At 34.1% G+C, this 23,436-nt stretch overlaps 1 protein-coding gene across 3 annotated transcripts in view; it reads right to left on the bottom strand.

Annotated features, from left to right (window-relative positions):
• BCHE (butyrylcholinesterase) overlaps window positions 1-23,436 on the bottom strand; it is a 54,989-nt gene that overhangs the window by 21,430 nt on the left and 10,123 nt on the right. The gene's annotated exons all lie outside the window — the stretch shown is intronic.

The following is a 23,436-nucleotide window of genomic DNA, read 5'->3' as shown; positions in this document are numbered from 1 at the left end:
TGCTCAGCATCTATCATAAGCCTAAAAAGAAAGTTCAAAAATGCTTGTTGAAATGAGAGCTAAGTGAATACCCTTCAGAACTTTTGATATATTTTGTATTAGCTCAGTATCAGTTATAAAATACTAATTTCCATAGTATTAGAAGAGAGAAATTCACTTTATTCTCATATGTTAAGATGGAAAAATGTCTTCAAAACATTACTCTTCTAAGATTAAAAACTTGAAAACTCACATTGATTCTTCAAGTGCCTAAAGATATAAGAATACTATGTTTGACTTCAAAGCCCTATGTCAAATGAGGAATAATCATATGCATGAGTTTCTTCTAATCCTATTCACAGATTGAAACTCGGCCCTTTTCAAGGTTCACTTGTGTCCTCCATCTAGGCTCACTGCAGTTTGTTAGGAAGGTTTCTTGACTGTACTGTTTTCCCTCTGGATGTAATAAAGGCAAAAATATCAGTTACTAGAGCAATGTGGAGTGTATAATAACGTAATTGTGCATAGAGAATTCTTTATAAGTGGATTACTTTCAATTTAGGATATATTTAATGCAACTATCTAAATCTAGTTCATTTTTGTTACTTGCTTCCTCCCGTCTCCTGACATTTCCATTGCAAATTATAGAAATGAGGGAAGTAATTATTGAAGAACAATTCCCTAGATTCATTAGTTTGTTAAGTTTCCTCCTAACTTTAACAGGTTTGTTTTTCTAGACAGAAATCCGGGTACCTAAGGGGCAGGACTGTATTACTACACTGAGGAAGTTTGCAATAATTCAGAAATTCTCTAACAATGATTACTTGAATCTAAATATACTGTAGAAATAGAGCCCATGGTCAAGTTGGTAATGAAATTTTTATTATTTTATCATTCATGACTAATGGATTGCAATACATTCTCAGCTTCTTCACAGAGAAATAGGAATATAGATCTTTATGAAAGAGGAGGGGAAGGGAAGGGAAAGGAGGGAGAGGGGAGGGAAGGGAAGGGAAGGGGAAGGGGAGGGGAGGGGAGGGGAGGGGAGGGGAGGGGAAGGGAGGGGAGGGGAGGGGAGGGGAGTGGAGGGGAGGGGAGGGGAGGGGAGGGGAGGGGAAGGGAGGGAGGGAAGGCCAGAATCCCAAAGGAAATATATAAACCATATGATCCTATTATTAAATTTGCTCAAAAGGCAAAATACATCCATGGGCTAAAACTCCTAGGGAAGGAAAACAAAAAGAGTGGGATATTTCTTTTCACTCAACTCTAATAAAAAAAAGTAATTACATTTTAGTTTAAAAAATACCGTTAGAAAGATGAGATATACTTAGCCGTACATCATCTTTCAACTTTAAGAATAATTAGCAACAGCAGTAACTAGAGGCCTACAGAATATGGGATGAGATATCAGCACTAGCAATAAGCGAAGTCCAATTACAATACAGCTAGACATGTGCTATGGAAGTGGATGCCTGGTAAGTTAGGAAGAAATATCCAGTCTAAAGAATGACTTAAAAGAATAAAGCTAAATACAGCATATAGGTAAACATACTTAAGTTCTCCCTGGTGTCAGGAACTTTGTCTAATCATTTTTAAAAAAAATTTTATTGAACAAAGAGCCTGGCAGAGGTTATCAGTCAGTGCTGTTAAATTCAATCATACTTAAGGGGGAAATAAGGAGTAAAAAAATTACTACACACAGACATGATTTTCCTTTTCACCCAAATCTAAATCTTCCAACACACTTTCACCTTTTCTGAGATATGTAGTTTTTTCTGTAAATTTATGTCCACTTTAAAACACATTTTCTATGTTTTATTAGAACATTTATATCTGAATTAGTATTTAAAAGAGGTTTTTGTACTTAACCCACTCTCCTAAATACTTCATTCACTAAAATAGTTAGACAGAAGCATGCAAACAAATCGATTCCCAGCGCACATATTTGGCACCTAGGTTGAATTGTACAACTTCAGGTGTTCATCAGTTGAAAGGGCAAAAGGTTGACAGACAAAAGATTTCAAAGACCTTTATAGTACTGTTGGTATGATGAATGAACAAAACTTTCATGGCCTGGAAGATTATTCTTTCTTATTTCCTCTTAATTTTGGGGGCAGAAGAGTTTGCTTGATTAGCTGGAGAGTTAAAGAGGAATACTAGGTAACACTTAGCCTTCTCCAGCTCTCCAGAAAATGATGAACTGGACTGAATACTAGATTGATCCAGAGAGAAGCAGAAACCTTCCTTTCTTCCCTTCCCTTCCCTTCCCTTCCCTTCCCTTCCCTTCCCTTCCCTTCCCTTCCCTTCCCTTCCCTTCCCTTCCCTTCCCTTCCCTTCCCTTCCCTTCCCTTCCCTTCCCTTCCCTTCCCCTCCCCTCCCTCCCCTCCCCTCCCCTCCCCTCCCCTCCCCTCCCCTCCCCTCCCCCTCCCCTCCCCCTCCCCTCCCTCCCCCCTCCCCCCCCTCCCCTCCCCCCTCCCTTCCTTCCTTCCTTCCTTCCCTTTCCTGTCTTCCTTCCTATATGTGTGTGTGTACAATTCCTTTTATATACTCTCTCCTTGCCTCCTTTCTTTCCTTCCATCTTTTCTTCTTTTACTAGCTTAGTAAGTGCATCCAGGTATCTTGCCTAATTTCTAAATGTGAAAATTATTATATTTGTACCAACTTTTGTTTTCTAGTGACAGCAGAACTACTACTGTTATTTTTATTGTACTTAATTTTGTTTCCTAGTGTTTGTAGAGCAACTATTATCATCGGGATGCAATCACATGAATCCCAGAAGGACTGTAGCCCAAAGGTCTGTAGAAAGTTCAAATGCACTTCTGCATAATGACACCAGAGCATTTATGTTAATAAGGGAGCAGAGAGCATTAGCTATGGACAGGGAAATAATCCCAAACTTGAAACAAATTAGTTTCTTTTTTTGAGTCCTCCAAATTCTGTCAGTTTTGTTCTTATTCATGTTGGTTTGCTCTAGTCTGTGCCATAAAATTTATGGCATCAAGCCCACAGTTTCAGGAATAAGCCTAGGAAATGCCAAGAAAAAGTCCTGAAAACTTGGTTTTGTAATAGCATACAAGAGTCTTAAAATAGCTTAATTTTAAGGGAACACTTGAACATTCTAAGGGACTTGGAAAATCAAATGCTCTAAGAGAATTTTACAAAAACCTTAAATTACTGCAACTTCTTTTTTCAATGGGTAGTTTGAGCTTATCAGATAACTCTTCTTGAATTCAAAGTTATTTCCTTTATATCACTATTCACTGGAGGTCCCTATAATTGACTAGTCACCTTCGTTAGACTGGAAAACTCCATGAGAGCAGAGAACATGCCTGTTTTTACTAGCAGAGTCAGTGCTCAAAAAAAGCTGCTTGGTAAATGTTTTACCCATTGGGGGGCTTGCTGAAGAAAGGAAACTGTTACACTGATTGTATTTGAACACAGTGTAATTTCATTTATAAATACATAAATGTAAATATCTCCAATGTGCAAAGAAAATATTTAGGCAATACGAAGAATATAGTATGAATTAAAATTTTTAAAATATCTATGGATATTTGATTTTATTTTTATATTTACAAGACACTGCTTCTAGGGAAAATAAGGTGAAAGAAAAAAATGAGCCATATTAAAGTGCATAGATAACAATAACACTATTTTTGGAGGAACTTGTTAGCACACAAATATTTTAAGTAAGTTTTATTTGCAATATAGAACAAAGTCCCAAATCATGTTTAGTAAATTTGCCAAAGTGAGCACTCAAGCTTATTGTGTTTTTATGGTTATCACAGAAAAAAAATCTTATTTCATTTTAATGATTAACTTTATATAGTTTAACTAATTGATGAGAACCTCTGACCCTAGTGATATTAAATCTATACTAACATTAGAGAGATAACAGTAAATATGTTTGCTACCTACCATGCAAAATACCACGTTGTTTTTCAATAATTCTTCTATTATATTATTTGACCAATAATTATTAAATTGAAAATTATCCCATATTTTTCATACTGAAAACTTTTATGATGTTCCATTTAAGCCTTAAATTACTCATTGAAGAATCATATTTTATTAGCATATAGTAGAAGAGGGTAAAGGGGGGATACATGGTGATGGAAGGAGGCTTGACTCGGGGTGGTGAACAGACAATACAATATATAGATGATGTGTTGTAGAATTGTACACCTGAAACTTATATAATTTAGTTAACCAACTTGACTCCAATAAATTCAATTTAAAGAAAATAAAAATAAAGATAACTTCTTCATGTGTGAGACAATGCAGTTATTCCAGGATCTGGAGAGGTATCAGTCACATCTTAGCTAATGTTATGCTCAATTTTTTTGAATCCATAATAAAATATTGAACACAATTTTTTCCAGGAAGCTGTTTATTATTCAGTCATTGAATTTTATTGCCTAGTGTGTACCAGAAACTCCTCCATGGGTAATAGATATGGCAGTGAACAGAATTATGTCCCTGATCTCAGAGAACCATCAATTTAATCTGTGGAGATAGAACAAATAAACAGTGTAATAAATATTTAAAGTTCAGATGGTAATATTGTCTATGAAGAAAGACAAGAGGTATAACCAAATATCTGTAAAGAACACGTGATAATTCATAACTGGCTGTTGAGTCATAGAAAATTGCTATGAGAGGAACTGAAGAAGAGCAATGAAAGCAAACCTCACTTCCTGCACTGCGCCTTGGCTACAGCTTTCTGGCGCTTACCTAGAAAGAGAAATGTGAGAAGGAGGAACAGAGCGGACTTTGCAATTCTCATAGATTCTAAATACAGCTCAGGCAATTTCTTCCAGACTCTACTTCAGTGACAATGATGCATGTAACTTCCGAATGACCTACTGATTGCAGCCAAGTCAGTCACAGAATTTTACTTCTTATGTCCAAGGCACGCCATAATAAAAACTACAAAGATAATTATTCACTCCTGGGAAGTATGATTTAATAACGTGTGAATTTAAAGGAAGTGTTCCCTGGAAGCTATTTTATGGACTGTATGCAAAAATATCTAAGGTAATGCTAAAGAATTGAAAGTACTGTTTCCATTAAATTTTATGCTGTTTTATGATTAGAACTACATAAGTAGTTATCTTGTTATGATCAGATATATTTTCAAAATGTTATATAAATATATAATTATGAAATTTGAAATATAATTATGGAATATGTGTAAAATTAATAAATACATTTTTAAAATTACAAATCTGAATATGTTCTCCACCTGAGAATGAAATAAAGTTTATTTTCTATATAGAGAACGGTAGTTTTATAAAGATAAGCAGTATTCCAAAAACATATTCATTTTATAGTTTAAAGATATTTTTCTGACACTACGAGCTCTAAAGCATAACTTCAGTTACCATCATTTAAAAATAATTTTAATATCAAGAAATGAGGTAGGAGAAATATTTATTAAAAATATGATTGGTTACATGACCTTGGGCATTTTGTCTAAAATCACCAATCTTCAGTTTATTTGTAAAATAGGGATATTAATGCATTTTACATAGAGTGACTATAAAGTATATATAAAATATCTATGCGGAAATTTTAGAGCCATGATGGATCTCACTGAAATATTTAATAAATGGAAGCTATGAATATGAGGAGGGCGACAGGGCAATAGTGAAGATTGTAATGAACAGTCCATCCTGGCTGCTGCTTGTAGGCTTTCCACAGCAGGTTACATATCACTGGGTATGTTTTCCCGATAAAGCTGTGAGGTAGGTTTTATTATCTTCTTCTACTGGCCAAGCTCTTTCTAATCCAGAATGGCTTGTTGGAAGTTTAACAAGAAAAGACTTGCTTTTGTGGAGATGAAAGAAAAACCGAGATATCCACATGTAAGTGTGTGCTTAGATTTTCGGGTTTTAATGTGATTTATTTCAATACTTTTAGGATTAAGAAGTAGTTAAAATGAAATTGCATTTCATCTTTTAAAACTGTAATTTAAATAATCTTCATCCCAACTCTTTCTTAACAGCACATTCCGTCAGACATGCATCTACCAGTAGCTTATATTATCTGTACAGTGATGAGAATATTATCCATGAGACGGCTTTTAATATGTATTTATTGTTATGTTGTGTCTCTTTACTATACCATTATTTTCTCTTCTATTGCTAACCTGCTCTTTTGTCTGTGTAGTTTGAAAACATATTTTAGGTGCATTTCTGCTTCCTACATTATACATCAGTGCTTCTCAACAGGAAGGAAAATAAAGACAAGGAAATGGTGTTGATAAGGAGACACATCTAATTAGGGGTCAGACCAAGTTATTTGGGAAACTTTGTAAAATTACACATGCCTCCCTAGAGATTTTTGATAAAGATACCTGTCCTATGTCCTACCTTTAAAATTCCTGTCATTGTGACCGGAGGCAAGTAAGACCTTGTTACTCAAATATTTGCAATAAATAAAAGACAAATCAAGCTGTCATTTAGATTCTGGTTTTACTAAGGCCTCACCTTAACTCATCCTCTCTCCTCTATCCTCTCTCTTGACAAACTTATCCATTCTCAGTTTTAATTATTCTTACCCATGGTGGATTCACATGTCTCCACATTTCTTTCATCAACAACAGCTTGCTGGGCTTTGGCTGTGAAATCCCAACCACTGTGTATACACCTCTATTTATCTGCCTTCCATCAACTCTACGGGACCACAACACCACACTTAACCTCCACAAAAGCACACACTTTCTGTGTTCTGATTTAATTAATGTCCCCAACCTGCTCCCAATATCACATTACACCCGAAGGGGCTGCAAAACACATGGTTTGGAATCAGGCTTTGCTACCAGACTCTACTACTAAAAATTGGTTGAGCTTGCACAAAGGTATTGAACTTCTCAGAGCCTGTTTATCCATATATTTTTAATAAGTGGTCTCAAGGAGACCAGGATAGCTGGAGTATAGCAAAAAGGGAGAGAATCTTAACAGATGTAGCAAAGAACATGACTTATAGGTCCTCTTAGACAATGATGTAAAATCTGGATTTTATTCTAGATAAAATATGAAGTCACTAGAGAGCTATTATCTAGGCAGTGATAAGATCTGACTTACATCTTGAAAAGATAACTCCAACCACAGTGAGGAGAATAAGCTGTAGAGACACAGTGGTGGGATCATGGAGACTGGCTATTGCAGTAAATCAAAACGGATACATTGGTGACATAAAATAGGCTTGAATCTGAAAATAGTCCAATCTAAGTAAGTTTTAGATCTAAGGGTTGAGCTGAAAGAATTTGCTAATGTGGAATAGAGAAAGTAAGGATTTAAATATAGAAAAGTTTGGGGTTTTGAGCATCTTGCAAAGGTAGGAGACATTCAGATATATAAACAAAATCCATGAGCATATATAAGGAGTATAATATCATAGATATAGATGAGATTACCTAGAGAAAATTATAGGGAAATAACAGGAAAGAGATCTAAGAACTAAGATCTGGAGAGCTTTAGAGGTAAGATGAGAAGGATAATTCAATTATTTATTCACTTATCGAATAATTACTCATTGATTATTTATTATGTGCCCAACAATATTCCAGGTATACAGTTCTAAATAAAATATATAAAACCCTCTGATGTTTTTTTTGGTGGGAGAGAGATGATGATTAACATTAATCAGCTAAATAGTATGTGCAAAGAGGGCAAAAATAAGCAGAAAAAGAAAAGGTTAAGTGTATAGAGTATTGATAATGTGCTAAGGTAATGAAGAGAGGATCCAATGAGAAGGTGACTTTTGAGTGACCTGAAGAAAATGAAAGATATATTCATGCAAATATCTGGAGAAGGAGGCAAAGAGACCAGAGAGGGAGACTCGGTGCAAAAGCTCTGAGTATACCTAATACGGAAGTGTGCTGGTAAGTTCAAGAAACAGCAAGGGAAGCTGTGTAGCTGGTGTGGAACTGAGATGAAGGCTAATGAAAAAATTCAGGTGGGAGACGATGGTGGTTTAAACCTAAATAGTAGCAGTACAAATGGTAAAGAGTGCTTAAATTCTGGATATTTTCTAACTCAATCTGTTTATTTGTTTGTCTTAAGCTATTGTACAGACATTACGTTCTTTACCTAGGAAATTCAGTATGTATCTCTCTCCACCTAAAAAGGACATATTTCTACTTAGCCAAAACAATACTGTCAAACCTAATAAATTTAACAATTATTTCTTAATATCACTTAATGCCCAGACTATATTTACAACTGTGTTAGATGAAAAGATATGTAATGGATATTAATAACTTATAAGCAATGAGTACTCTTGAAGTGAATTCTGGCTTGGTTATGTTTTTAAAGGTCAAGTTAACATTATTTACTGACAGACAGAATGTGGTAAATGATAAAAAGGGAGGCAGCATTGTTGATCCTTGAGGATTTTGGCATAAGCAACTGGAAGAATGAAGTGATGTTTAACTGAGATAGGGAAGCATGGGGGGAGAATATTAAAGAAAAATTACACATACTTAAAGTTTGTGATGCTTACTAAATATCTAAGTGAGTATGCGCATAAGATCCAGGAGTTCAGGGAGAGGTCTGGGCTGCAGATATAACTTTGGAAGCCATCAGTATGTAGATGGCCATTAAAGGCATGAAACTGGATGGGATCACTTATGAAATGAATAATGTATGAAAAAGAAAACATGTCCAAAGACTGACTTTTGGAGCACTACAACATTCAGAGCTGAGGAAAAGAGGAGAAACACCAAAAAAGATTAAAATATCAGGTTCATAAAGATTAGACATTACCTGGTGATTGCTGGGTTCCCAGAACCCAACAAAAGAAGATGCTTCAAGGAGGAGGAAATGCGTGGAGTTCAAACACAGGTTGAGTAAGGTGATTGAGAAACGACAGCAGGATTTGGGGATGTGGAAGTCACGGTTGACAATTAGGAGGGCAGTCACCATGAGGTGAATGAGACAGTGCAACAGCTTAAATATTGAATGAGAGGAGAAAAGTAGGCAACTGGTAGAGACAGCTCATTTAGAGAGTTTTGCTGTCAAAGACAGTAGGAAAATGAGGAAGCAACTACATTGAACAATGTGAGGTCTTTTTTTTTCAAGATTAGAGATATTGTATATTAGTAAAATAATGGGAATGATAGAGAAGAAAAAATGATGATGAAGAGACGAAAAAATTTAAAAGCTAAATTCTTGCATAGTCATGAGTGAATGGGCTCCACAGAATCCCATGCAGAGTAGAGATGGGAGACTGAATACATTTTACAGAAGGAGGAAGGTAGAGTACTTAGGCATGATTTTGATAGGTTGGTGGATATGGTGAGCTGATCGAGTCTGGGTGTATTTTTTTCAGTATAAATCAAAGTTTATACTGAAAATGAAAGCTTATACTGAAAATGTAAGTTTATGACTGGAGGAGGAATTTTTAAGCTTTGAGGAGAGACAAAATATAAATATTCTGTAGAAAAAATTGGGAAATGAATTAAGTAGGGACATTTAATACTAGGCAACATTAAAGATCTTCTTGAGTTTGAGGTCTTCAATTTATTTGCACTGTGTGTATGTGCGTGTGTATTTACAGGCATATTAAACTGTTTGATTGCAATTATACACTTAGACATAAATAGGGCTGTAATTCCTGCAGGTGGGAAAGATTGAATAAAAAGAGTTAAATCATTGGATGGATTATTGGTATGACTGAAATAATTTAAAATGATTTCATGATTTATGATAGAGAGAAGGAAAGTAAACTAGATGCTAAAAATCTCCAGCGAATTAGTAGGATTCACTTGGATTTAAGATGACTGCAGAAAGATAGGGAAGTGGAATAGCATAGTCTGATATCATCTGATAGAATCTGCTTCAGTGAATTGACTTATTCTGAGAGAGAAGGGAGGACTAATGTTAAAAATCGTAATAAGAACTCAGGTAGACATATATGTATATACAACTCTGTGGTACAGGCACGGTGAAATAAAAACAGTATTCCTTAAATGGACTGAAGGTGAAAAAGAGTCTTCAGAATCAACCCGACATCAGTTAAAGCCCAAGTGTGAAGGAAATGTCCAGAAGTTGAAACACTGCAGTGAAGTTTGTTAGACTGGGAATCCCAGAAGGAACAGTTGAAGGGTATGGAAGTTTGGAAAGGTGAAACTGATTCGTGTTTATTTCTGTATAGGTTATTAAAAGAACACAAATATATTTCCAAGCAAAATTTTAAGCACATGGTTATGTTTCTTAGTGGCCTAAGATGTTTTGTGACATATTTTGAATATCTTGATGCATGCACACTCATATGTATATAGGCAGATGGAGAGAAATGTATCTCTCTTCATATAATTTTGGAGATCTAAGATACAGCACAGATGGATGACAACAATAACCTAAATGGTTAAATATAAAGGGCATGTTTTTAGTGCTCTGTCAGTGTTTTACCTTTCTTTTTGACAAACTTACTTTTGCTGCCTTCAGAAACATCACAAACTTCTTGTTTTCTTTTTTTTTTTTTCCTTTCTAATTTTCTAGCCATTCCTTCTTACTCTGAATTTTAGGCACCTTTTTTTTTCTTCATCCCTAACACTGGGTGTTGATAGTTATCCTAGGACTGCGACTCTTCTCATTCTACATAAAATATCTTAGTGATCATACCCAATCTGATTGATTAAATTACCATTTCTATCCAAGTACCTTCTCAACCTATCCCCACAGATGTCTCAGAGGCACTAACTCAATGTATGAGGGACTGAACTTGTCAGTTGTACCCTGTCCTCCACAACCGCCTAACTCAGTAAGAGGCTCTGGCTAGTCAAGTCAGAAAACTGGATAACATTCAATAATTTCCCTTTCTTCTCATGCACTCTCCATGTCTAATGAATCACTTAACACTGTGACTTATGTCCACTGAACCTCTCAAGCCCATTGTCAGCTTGGTCTTTTAATTCCCAACATAACCTTGCTAATCTAGGTCACTGCTATTGCTGCCCTGGACCATTGCAACAAACCTCCAAATCATTCTTCCAGTCACTTTTATTGCTCATCTCTAAGCCATCCTCTCCTCAGCAGACAGGATGATCTTGATAAAATTCAAATTTGATAGCATTGTCTGCTGATTTAAACAAGAAAAGAAACAAAACAAAATGTTTCCACATGGAAATATAACCCCCAAATAGCAGAGTTACAAAATTTATGACCTGGTTTCTGCATACCTCTCCATATTCATGTCTCCCCACACCTGTCTTCTTACTTTCTCTTGCTCTCTCTGTCACATCTGGATCTTTGCAAACATTATCTCCTCTTACCAAAGGACTCCGATTCTTTGAGAAACATTTCCATAAGACTTTAGGACTGCATTGCTGTTCTTCTGTATTTTATTCCACAGAAGTTAGCCATGTTACACTCCTTATCCCTCTGAATGGTAAATTGCGTATTTCTTTCTCCCTTCCAGCATTAAGTGGTCTCCACCTTGATGATAGGTCTGTGCTTTATTCTACACAATATTTTTACTGACTCAGAACACTTAGCACAGTGCCTGATACATAATTGGTTTTCAATGAGTATTTGTTCAATGAATAAAATTATAAAATATTATGGAGGTGTGGAGTAAAATTTAAAATATTTGATTTCTGCCCGGCCGGGCGTGGCTCAGCAGTTGAGCATCGAACTAGGATCCAGGCAATCGGGGTTCGATTCCCGGTCAGGGCACATGCCCAGTTGCGGGTTCGATCAATGACTCTCTCATCATTGATGTTTCTATCTCTCTCCCTCTCCTTTCCTCTCTCTGAAATCAATAAAGATATATTTAAATATATAGATATATATTTGATTTCTATAATGATCATTTATGTTCATAATATTGGATAAACCAAAAAGGGGCTAGAACAAGATGCCCAAATAATGATACAATCTCATCTTTATCATAGAAATTATGTAGTTTATTTTAATCTGCCTGAATAATATTCAAAATGATGAAATATTGCTATGATTGTTCTAATGACCAAATTGGGTTCTTTCCATATATTGATTATGAAAAACCCAGTTGTTAAATTAGAGAGAAAATAGCTTGACTAGAACACTGTAACTTTAGAAACAACTATAAATAATGACGCTATGTTTTTGGCAGGATAAGTTAAATAGATATTATCAAACTTTTACTTTAAAACAACAATGATACATCATATTTTCCCTAATCATGATTTTTTCCCCTTTGGTTGATAAAATGGCAATGAAAACTCAAATAGTACATAACTTTCATTTTTTTCTTATTTTTGAGATAAATATTACAGAACAACAGTAACAAAAAGTTTTGTTAGGTTCCTCACTTTAGCTTATTCAATATTCCAGCATTTGATATATTTTTATAAGTTTAGAAAAAGAATTCTTCAGATTTAGATAAATTATAGTTGAATTATAATATTTCTTTGTTTACCTTTCTGACATCATGTAATATTCTTTTTTGTTTCTTTTTTTGCTGCAATCTCTTGTAATAAAGACCATTTTAAAGTAAAGTAATATTTTCTAGGAGCTTGTTTGTTCAGTAAGTTTCCTTAGGAAATACAGTTGAAGTTTTCCCTATCTGAAAACAATCATATTCAATACACTTGAAAATATTTATAGTTTTTTTTAAAAAAATTATCACTGCACAGTACGCTGAGATACTCATTTAAAAATGATTGAGATAAAATTGAGGAGAAATAAAGTATTTTTATTGATTTTTAGAGAGAGAAGAAGGGAGAGGGTGAGAGAAAAACATTGATTGGCTGCTTCCTGCATGCCCCCTACCTGGGGATCTAGCCCACAACCTGGGCATGTGCCCTGGCTGGGAATCGAACCGGTAATCTTTCTGTACACAGGACGATACTCAACCAACTGAGCCACACCGGCCAGGGCAGGAAAAATTTTATTATTAGAATTTTTAAAGTAAAAGGTATTTTACTCACTGTGGAATTTCTAAGGTTAAGATTCTGTTGAGGTAAATTTCATTAAGAAAAACTGACTACCTGATATAGTCCTGCCTGTTTTAAATAATGTTCAGTATTCTCGCACCAGCTATTGAAAAAGGAGTGATGGAATGTCAGATGCTGTTTATGAATTCATATATGCTGATGAAAAAATGACTTCAAGGAATTTTTTGGACTTGCCAAGTACATACTTATTCTTTGTATACCAGTTACAAACATCATTAAAAACAATAAAAATTTGCATATTCCTTTTAGTAACTTTTATGTTTAATTTATAATACTCCAGGGATATTTTATGAACAAATGCTACATAATCCATTGTGATTAGATTCTCTTTAAGAAATATATTTTACTTTAATTAAATACCAATTTGGTCTTCTTTTATAAACCTAATAAATAAATATTTAATTTTAAAGGTATGGTCATATTGTGGTCACTTTATTTTGCTATACCTTAAGAAGGCCGATTTTGAATAGCATTTAGATTCCTATGCTTATATTTCTAAAATGCCATTCATATAAATAAAACAGAGGCAGGTGCTATAAAAATGCTGAACATAACCTTATATTTAAGAAAGTTAAGTGTAGGAAAAAAGAAAACTATCATCAACTATGGAGTGATAGACTTATGTACTTCTTTTGATTTTATATATTAATTTTCAACGCTAGGAAAGCCAAAGACTATTTTTACCTTTTATATTTAAAAAGTTAATCTATATGTATTTTTTAAATTATTATAAAATTATTTCCTTTTATGGTAAATGAGTGTTCATAATATTATTTAGTATTTAGCTTGTGGAAGACAAAACCATTATAAACTTTTATTTTTCTATAGTGTAAAAATGTTTTGCCTTTATTTTCTGTGGACTATTTGGGGGTTTGAATGGGTAACATAAAGCCAATATGAGTGAAAATATTGAAGTCCACATACAAAAAAATAGCAAAGTCTAATTTTCATGTGGTTTTAATTTTTAAAATGTATAAAATCTTCAACTTTTATATCAATATCACACTGTTGCCAAATTTGAATGTTTGTGGATCTCTTTTGTGGCATAGTAAATACAACTCAAATACTGAAAAAACACTTTTAAAAAAATTTTATATAATAAAAATTTAGGATGAATGAGTAAATTTTGAAGATTTTTTTGACATTCATGATGCTTTAAAATATGTTACTTCCCATTACATATGTATCTGTATAATCTCAGGTGTGTAAATATTTAGATCCATTGCTCATATTTAGAATAAGTTTATCGGAGCAATTTTTATATTCCCAGAGTAGGATACTTTCATTTTACAGTACCTTCCAAGGTAAAGTACTTAATATGATACTATATACAGTTCTCCAAGAGAGGTAGCATGGTTTTTAAGACTATCAAATTTATAACAGTAAAAGCTGACTTTAAGCATATCTAGTAGAGCATGACCCTTATTTAAATTTCCTTAACTGTCAAATTTAAAAAATATATTGTTATCAAGCTAAACATTATTATCTGAACTTATTGAAAATGCTACTATTTCTTTGGTCTTTCATAGAGGTCAGCAGAATTTTTTTTATGTTTATGATTCCTAGTAATGTTAAAATTATCATTCTTAATTATGATTGCTAGGTGATAGACATTGTAGTACTTGATTTAAATATAATCTTGGGTGGGTGGAAGTGGAAGAGAATATAGGAGGGATAAATGGTGATGGAAACAAATAAATTAAAAACTTAAAAATAGATAAATAAATAAATACCTTATTTTCATTCCAATTACAGAAGTTGAGATTTGGGGGACACAAATAATCTCTTTTAGGTAGGTTATATTCTTATTTACTGAATTTTAAAAAATAGATATCTGACAGTAAGAATTAGTCTTATCATCTATAGTTACACTCAGTATGAACTACAGATATTTTTCTAAGTTGTGATTTTTTAGCAGCAGATTCAAGTTTATAGAGAAAGCATTTAAGAGGGTTTTGCATATTGTCTTTCTAACGTTTGTTCCTGTTTTGTCCTTGGGTGTGTTGTGTGGTCAGCTTTCCACTTTGAGGCTTAATACAGGGACAACGAACACCACTAGACAAATTGGCACTGGGAGTAAGGATGCATAGTGTCGTCAGCTCTGCTTCAGTGGCCATCTGGAGAACTGAGTTCTTCCATTTAAAATTAGTAGTAACTTGTTAGACTTTGGTTTCCTTAGCAGTGTTTGAGGCAAGCTGTTCTTCCCTTTATCTCTTAAAATGTGCTTTGTTCTTTAGTACACCATTACATAAAGAACTGGTGTGGTGCTTGTATCTTATAAGACAATCTGTGGCAAGATCAGGGATAAAACTGAGGGGAAATTTCTAGAACAGAAAAATCAGACTCAAGGTTAATACATGAAAGCATTCACTAAGTGATGGTTTCCTCTTTTCCTTTCTATTTTACTTGTTTTAAATTAAATTGACTGACATTAATTTCACAGCAATTATGAAGCTGCTCCAGCACAATATTGATAACTAAAATAAATACAATAAATCTTTTATTTTTTAAATCAACCATGGAAACAGCAGCTCTGTTAAATTTTAATTAGTATAATATAAAAACACAAGCAAAGAAACAATGTTACTCAAAATTGGAATACTCAAATTGCAAATTTATCTAACTTTAGAGATTTAGATCTCTCCTTTCAATAAGCAGTTGCCATCCCCACAGAAGAGCTGAAATTAGAAATGATTTTGCCATATTTTTTCTAGACCATGTTCACTGTTGTCTTTCATTTGAAGCTACTAGAAGTGTTCAGGATGCCCTTCGTAATGTCATAGGATTTCCACAATTCTCTAACTACTCAATCATCTTTACTTTCATCCTCAGCATTCCATGATGGTCCTCTGTACACATTTTTTTTGGGGGGGGGGGAGGATTATGGTTTTAAACTTCACTTTGGCTATTTCAAAGCTCACTTTGACTATTTACCAATAAAATTTAAAAGATATATTAATATGTAGGTAGAACTTTTTAGATGTTGAATTAATTTATTACACTCTTCTTTTGGATGTTAAATTATCAAATATTTGTGTTGATCCCCTTACTATAATGTTTTATTCTCTTTTCTGTTTCTTTCTTATTAAATGAATAATTTTTAGTTCTTAAATTATTAAAGATTGAAGGTCAATTTTGATTTTGTATCACCTATTTTTCTTTAGTAGATACCTGGTGACATTTATATCCAAGGATAGGTTTACAATGGGAGAATTTATATATGGTATACCAATATTTTGTAAAGTCAATACTACTTTACAAAATGAAGGTTATTAACCCTCAAACACAATTAGTTGAGAGCATGTTCTGTTTAAACCATAATTGGCCCATCAATTAAATTCACTTATTTACACCAAAATCTTTCCTAGCCCCCAAAAAGGAGACAGAAAGTTAAGACATAACATTGAAATAAATTTCTAGGCTCAAAATGGTGCTTGGAGATGCTATGTCAGCAAACCAAAACAGAGATAACTTTCATGTTCCTCCCATAAATGCTCCACTTGACCAGAACACAGAATATCCAGTCAGCCAGTCCCCAAGCATCAAGCCAATTCTGGGCTCTCTATTTATTTTTGTTGTTCCTTAATCTCTCTAAATAAGGTCAGATATGCAACCCCAATAGTCATGTCCTGTCACTGCATTGCTGCTTCTATAGGTGCTTCTAAAACTCCCTGTTGCTCAAACATCCCTTGGGAAGCGCGCTCCAGCGCTGGCGAGGCACTGTTCTCGCCCAACCCAGAGACTATTTTCCCTGAGTAAAGGGCTTCCAGCTCATTACTGAATTGTCTTATTTTTGTCATTCAATGACAATAAATATAAATGTATATGTTTTAAACAAATTTTCTGTAGAAGTTTCAACATAAGAAAGGGCAATTGTAAAGATAAAATTCAATTTCATATTTAGAAGTTAATAATTTTTCTTACTTTAATATTACTTATTCATTATATGTAAATGATCTCCATTGTACTACTAATGGTAGAAAAAAAATGTAATTAAATAGAAAAAGATATAAACAACCAATAGGGTTCTATACAATAATTTGGGTAGAGATTTAAAATTCTATCTTAATTTATACACAATTTATTATAATACTAACTAACTAACAGAAGAATATCTGGACCTAAAGTTGATGGAGATGACAAGATCAAAACCGGCGCATGTTTGAATTTTAAACATTTTTATAATTGTTAGGCTTCCATAACTTCCACAATGGTTGCTTTGTAATAAAACCCCTTATATTAACAAGGTCTAAATAACTTATTTTCTAATAACTCAAACTGATAAGTAGATAGAACATTGTAAATTGTTATTTTCATAATAATTTAAAAATAAAACCTGAGATTGCAAAGTCTAGTTTTAGAAACAGAATTAGTTTGAAAATTCTACCAATAGTTCCTGGCTTATGTTATTTTCCATTCATTCTTTATTTCAGGGTTAATTAATGAGTATATTTTATGCAATGTTCATTTTCCAGAGGTTTTCTTTCCTTAAAGAAAAAAATAAAACAAAACTCAAACCCAAAACTAAACTATAAAATATACTCAAACACATATTCATAGCATTAGAGATTCAGGCTAAGGAAGAAGGAAACCTTATTTCTATTAGAATATTAATATTTAGATTAACTTTTGTCCTTATGATATTAATCTTTACTTGCCCCAGCTCACTTAGCATTTTAATGTAAACCCTAAACATGCAAGCTGAGCTTTCCTAGCCCTAGAACCAATCCTGAGAACTGTAGACATCAGAAATACAGGGTGTCCCTTGAGACCCCCATTCCCCAGTCCCTGCTGTCCTGACCCAGTTGCGAGAGCCAGCTCTCAGTTCGGTGTTCTTTATTTTTCTGCTCTTCCCACCAACCATGGGCCCTTGACTGATGTCCCTCTGACACCTTTCTCAGTTTTGCTAAACCCTACTGCTAGGGGCTATTTTCAGTTTTCTGTAGTAAATGTGACTTGCGGTTAGAATGACCAGATTTAGAAACAAACAGACAACAAAAACAAAAACAGAACACCCAGTCAAATGTGAATTTCAACTGAGCAAGTAACTTTTTTAAAATTAAGTACGCTCCATGCAAATGTGTGGGGCATACACTAAAAAAACAAACAAAACAAAACAAAAATGTTGTCAAGCTGATTTAATTTAACTGGGTATTCTGTACTTTATCCGGCAACCCTCCTTTGATATGTGTGTAGAAATATGTGATGTGTTTTACATATATTTTCTCAAATTTCCATGACAACCCAGGAGGTAGGTATTAGCAGTCCCATGCTAAACATAAGGAAGCTAAGGACAAAGGGATTCGATTATTTTCTATTCCACTGGTACACAAAAATTCTAATAGAAGTGGAACAAAGTACAGGGAAGATGTACTTGATTTCCATCAGACCACAGGGTTCAAATTGGATCTCTGGCTCTACTAATAAATATCTGTGGAATTTTGAGCAGCTTAAGCTCTGTAAACCTCAGTATCCTTGTCACCACCTGTTGATGATGATCATATTTCCCTAAAGAGCTGTCATAATCAAAGTGAAGTCCTGCACACAGAGCTAGCACATGTTAGCAGTTAATACATTTTAATTAATATTATTATTAACACAAGCAACACAATAGGCTTAAAGTGATTAATCAAAGGCCATTTGGTCATTAGTTTCTTTTCTTTTTAATCTTCACCCAAGGATATGTTTTCATTGATTTGAGAGAGAGAGAGAGAGAGAGAGAGAGGGAAACATCCATGTGAAAAAGAAATGCTGATCAGTTGCCTCCAGTAAACACCCCGACCTGGGATTGAACCCACAACCTGTGTATGTGCCCTGACCAGAATCAAACCAGCCGCCTTCTGGTTCACCAACCAAGTCACACTGGCTAGGACAGTCAGTACTCTCTTAAGAGTAGCCTGACCACATAACAAGGCTAAACAATAATAATATTATTATATTGAATAACATATTTAATAATATTAGTATTATCATTATGTGCAAACAGTATTCTTCAAGGGCTCAGTTATTTTTATTATAACATGTTCATTTCATTTTAACAACTTAATTTTCCTGACATTGCATATTTCCCTGAATGCTAAAGGACACTACATAGCATATTACCTGGTCGCAGGGTCAATATTTTATTTTATTTTATTTTTTAAATATATCTTTATTGATTTCAGAGAGAGGAAAGGAAAGGGAGAGAGAGACAGAAATATCAATGATAAGAGTCGCTGATCGAGCCCGCAACCCGGGCATGTGCCCTGACCAGGAATCGAACCCCGATCGCCTGGATCCTAGGTCGACACTCGACCGCTGAGCCACGCCTGGCCGGGCAGGGTCAATATTTTATTACTACTTTTACTAGTTCACATATTGGAGGTTATTTCCCAAGCTGCTTGTCTTGCTGTTAGTCTCTGCCTTCTGGGGCTGTTATAAAGTTGCTTCCTCCCTTAGTTCTCAGAAAACTGCCCCTTCTGATTTGTCTCTCATCTTAAAAAATAAGACTAATTCTTTAGAATTTAGGGCACATTACAAGTCAATAGGTTCCACATGATAAAATACAACCCTTTATGTGGAATAAATAAAAGGTGGGCAAAACTAGGTTTACAGTTGTCAGTACACAAAACAGAATTTATTCTTGTATTATTTATTTATTAATTATTGTATCATTATTATTATCATTATTATTTACCTACCTTTGCCCACTCCTGTATCAAATAAATATTTCATGATAGCTTTTTTTGGTGTTCAGAAAATTAGGGTGGTGGTTTTGTTTCACCTTTGTTTCTCATCTCTTGAATCCTTTAGTTTGTGTCCCACAAAATCCGCGTTACTGACTGCCTGATTTCTAACCAAGTGGCTTGCATTGTATGTAGATACATTATTTTCTTAAAATAAAATAAAGAATGGAAGAAAATCAGGTAGATGATTATAATGATGACACAAAACCAAATTAGCCACATTAATCATTGTACCATTCCCATCAACACACAAACATACTACAGTATCTCCCATATGGAAGCAAAAACAATCAAAACCCCTCACACCCTCTGTTGTCCCCACATCCTTTCGTTTGATTTCCCCCTCCACTTCAGAGTAAAGCTCTTTGGAAAAGTTGATTCAAACCGCAACTCTAATTCCTCTCCTCCCATTCCCTTTGGAATCTCCATTAAGGGTTTTGTTCCCACCATTCCTTCAAAATATCACATGTCTTTGCCACCAATAACCTTCACATTTCCAAATCCACAGATCTTTCTACACAGTTTCATATAGTTTTCATTATACTTGTCCTGTATTTGATAAAGATATTAGCTCCTGCCTTGAAATGCTTTCTGCTTTTGGCCCTGGGAGATATTCTGTTATCTTAGTTGCCCTTCCAACTCTTTGACACCCATTCTCTCTGCTGGTTTCCTTTCCTTCTCCTGACGTCTAACCTTGGAGTGCTCAGACATCTGCTCTGTCTACAACCTCCACAGATGACATAATCCTGTCTCATGGCTTTAAACACCATCCTCCTCTGTTAGATATCAAATTATACCTCTAGACCCTACCTCTCTCTTGATGCCAGACTTCAGTGTCTGAATAGCTATTTTATTACTCCAGGTGTCTGCAAAATAGGCACCTTAAGCTTAAAGTGTAATTTTGACTGCAGAACCCCAACTATATCCTACCATAGTCATTCTAATCTTGGGAAATGGCACCTCTGCTCTTCTGGCAGCTCGGGTCAAACCCCTTGGAGCACCCTTGTCTCTTCTTATTACCCCATAGCCTACATCCAATCTACCAGCAAGTCGTGTCAGAGCTTTCAAAGTACATCCTGAATCAGACCATTTCTTTCCACTTAAAATCCAAGACACGGTTATTTCGCGCCTAGATTTCTACATGGCCTCTTAGCTCTTCTCTCTGTTTCACATTATGTACCCATAAGAGAGACGCTTATAAAATTTAGCCTAATTGTGACTCAACTGCCCCAAATCTCTCATGGTTTACTGTATGACTAAGAATAGATTCCAAGGAGTTGCCTAAGCCTCAAACCCTATATATCGTGGCCCTCTATGCTTCTCTGATTTTAGCTTCTACCACTCACCACACACAGACTAGCTTTCTTGTCTTCCTTCAGCATCTTAAGTACTTCAGTCTTAGGCATGTCCTTGCTGCTTTCTCTTCTGAGAAAACTTTCCCATGATAACTTTCTCCCAGATATCCAAATGATTAACTCGGTAACTGTGCTTTAGTATAACTTTGTCAGAGGCCTTTCATGACAACTCTATAAGTGATTTCACATTCCACTCACATCATGCTCTGCGCCTCTACTATGCTTAATATATATGGTCATTGTAAAATATATTATATTTATTTGTTTATTGTCTTTTTCCTGCTAATAGATTGTAAGACCCTGGAAGGTAGGAATTTTGTTTTTCTCCTCAATGCGTTTATTTTATTTTTTTTATTACCTGCATATATTTTTATTACTGCTGTATCCTTACACCTAGGTAATGCTTGGTGCATAGAGACTTTCAAATATATTTATTGAATTACTTAAATGGAAGAATGAATTATCAAATCAACATAGTACATGACCCATCCACACACACAAAAATTTTAACTTGTGCTTAGCAAGTGCTCTACAAAAATGTAGATATTCATTTGATAAAATGCGTAATTTTTCATACATCCAGAAACATCAGTGTTATGGATTTTAAGAAAAATATGAAAACTAACACATGTGACAACATTGGATTATTATTTTGGTTTGTAATGGATTATTAGATAAATATATTTTAATTAATATTTTAACTCTAATAAAATAAATATTATTTTGATATCAATCCTTTCAGACTGATACACCAACAATAATTCAATTTAATTTGTAGAAGATAGAGACTCGCTTTTACATAACAGAGGTCTATGGACAAGTTAGTATTAACATTTTATTTATAATAAATCTATAGATCATCCCAATAGGTTAATAGTACCTATCATGATAATAGGAAAAGTCCAAGCAATATATTAACATATAAAAAATAAAAGAGGGTGAAATTATGCTTTTTAGCACTCTGACCTTGAGTGTTATTGACTGGGATTGCAAATTGGAGCAAGAATAACTTTTTGGAATTCATCAATCAGACCAAACACATTTTAGTTATATTTGATTTTGGAACAGTAAAACACACATATAATTTTATACAGTAAAAATATTTAAGGTCACTCTATTTTGTTCTTTGTGAAATTTGAAGTTATTATTTTGTGTCTGACAAGTCTTTTAAAGTATTACATTTATATTATGACTTTAATTAAAAAATAATTGATTAATTAATTCTAATGTCAGACTGAAGTTAAGATTTACAAATGTTATAGTTTTTCCAAATACAGAATGCACTTGGGAAAACACAGAGAACAAATCACATTATTTCTAAGCATAAGGATCCAATAAATAGGATTTTTCATTTCTTTAATGAGCCCCCTTATACTACAAAAGCATTAGTTTCCTCCCTCTTCACTGTGATGGAGTATCTTGAAGCACTTAGTCAAACATATTTTAGTTTTATAGCTACCCTCATAGATGGAGCCCTTTGGGGATCTGGTTTCTCCTTCTCATTCCACAGTCACCCATGGTAAAATATTGCTGCACTCTGAAATGGTTTTGCAAGTGATCTTATGTACACTTTAAATTGCCCCATAATGTAATTCTTCCTTTTCAAATAAGTTACACTAATGCATATATGGTTTTTTTCACCTACAATTATATTCTATCTGGTAAACTTTAAGTACTTTAACAGAAACACTCCAGCTAACATTTATTGTTTTATTCCTTGTAAAATAATTCCTCACCTAATTCCTAAGGGGGTTAAAAAAATCTTGAAGTAATAGAACATTAGTGCCATCATGACAGTGATAAAATAAATCCAAGGGGATTTGAACCTTCGCCCTTTTGCAAAGTCATCAAAATGTTCCAGTTAGGTTAATTATGATAATGTACCACAATAATTATAGAACCAGAGGGTAAGGATTTTTTCTTTACTCAGGAAACCACATGAACTCTAGTTGTCAGAAAATATAATTGTAAGCCTGATAATAATTAGACTAGATGGCCAGATAACAGACCTTCACAAACTTAAACTTGTCTCTATATGTCATGATGTCTAATTTTAGTCTGTTCTCTGTCCTTACTTCTGTAACATTAACCAGGCAAGTATCAGCATGTTAGGATATTAAAATTATTAGTTTGCAACCAAATGTATTTTCTGAGTATATTTAATGAGTGCTTTCAATAATTCATAGTGAAAGCAGTCTGGTAAGTGGATAATAGAAGGAAATGAAAGTTAATAGTGTTGAGTCATAGTTAATCTTTGTTCTGTTACCTATTAGCTCCAATTCCCTTTTCTTCTATGGACCACACTTTTATCTTCTGGGGGAAAAAATGTTAGATAATGTCATCATTTCAGCATTTTTTTATTCTAATAGAATCCATATGTTTCATACTTCATTAGTGTAATGGTACCATTCATGTTAAAACTACCTTTAAC

This window comes from Miniopterus natalensis, chromosome 6 (genome assembly GCF_054644295.1).
Source record: "Miniopterus natalensis isolate mMinNat1 chromosome 6, mMinNat1.hap1, whole genome shotgun sequence".
Classification (NCBI taxonomy): Eukaryota; Metazoa; Chordata; class Mammalia; order Chiroptera; family Miniopteridae; genus Miniopterus; species Miniopterus natalensis.
This window is presented reverse-complemented; position numbering and strand designations above follow the sequence as displayed.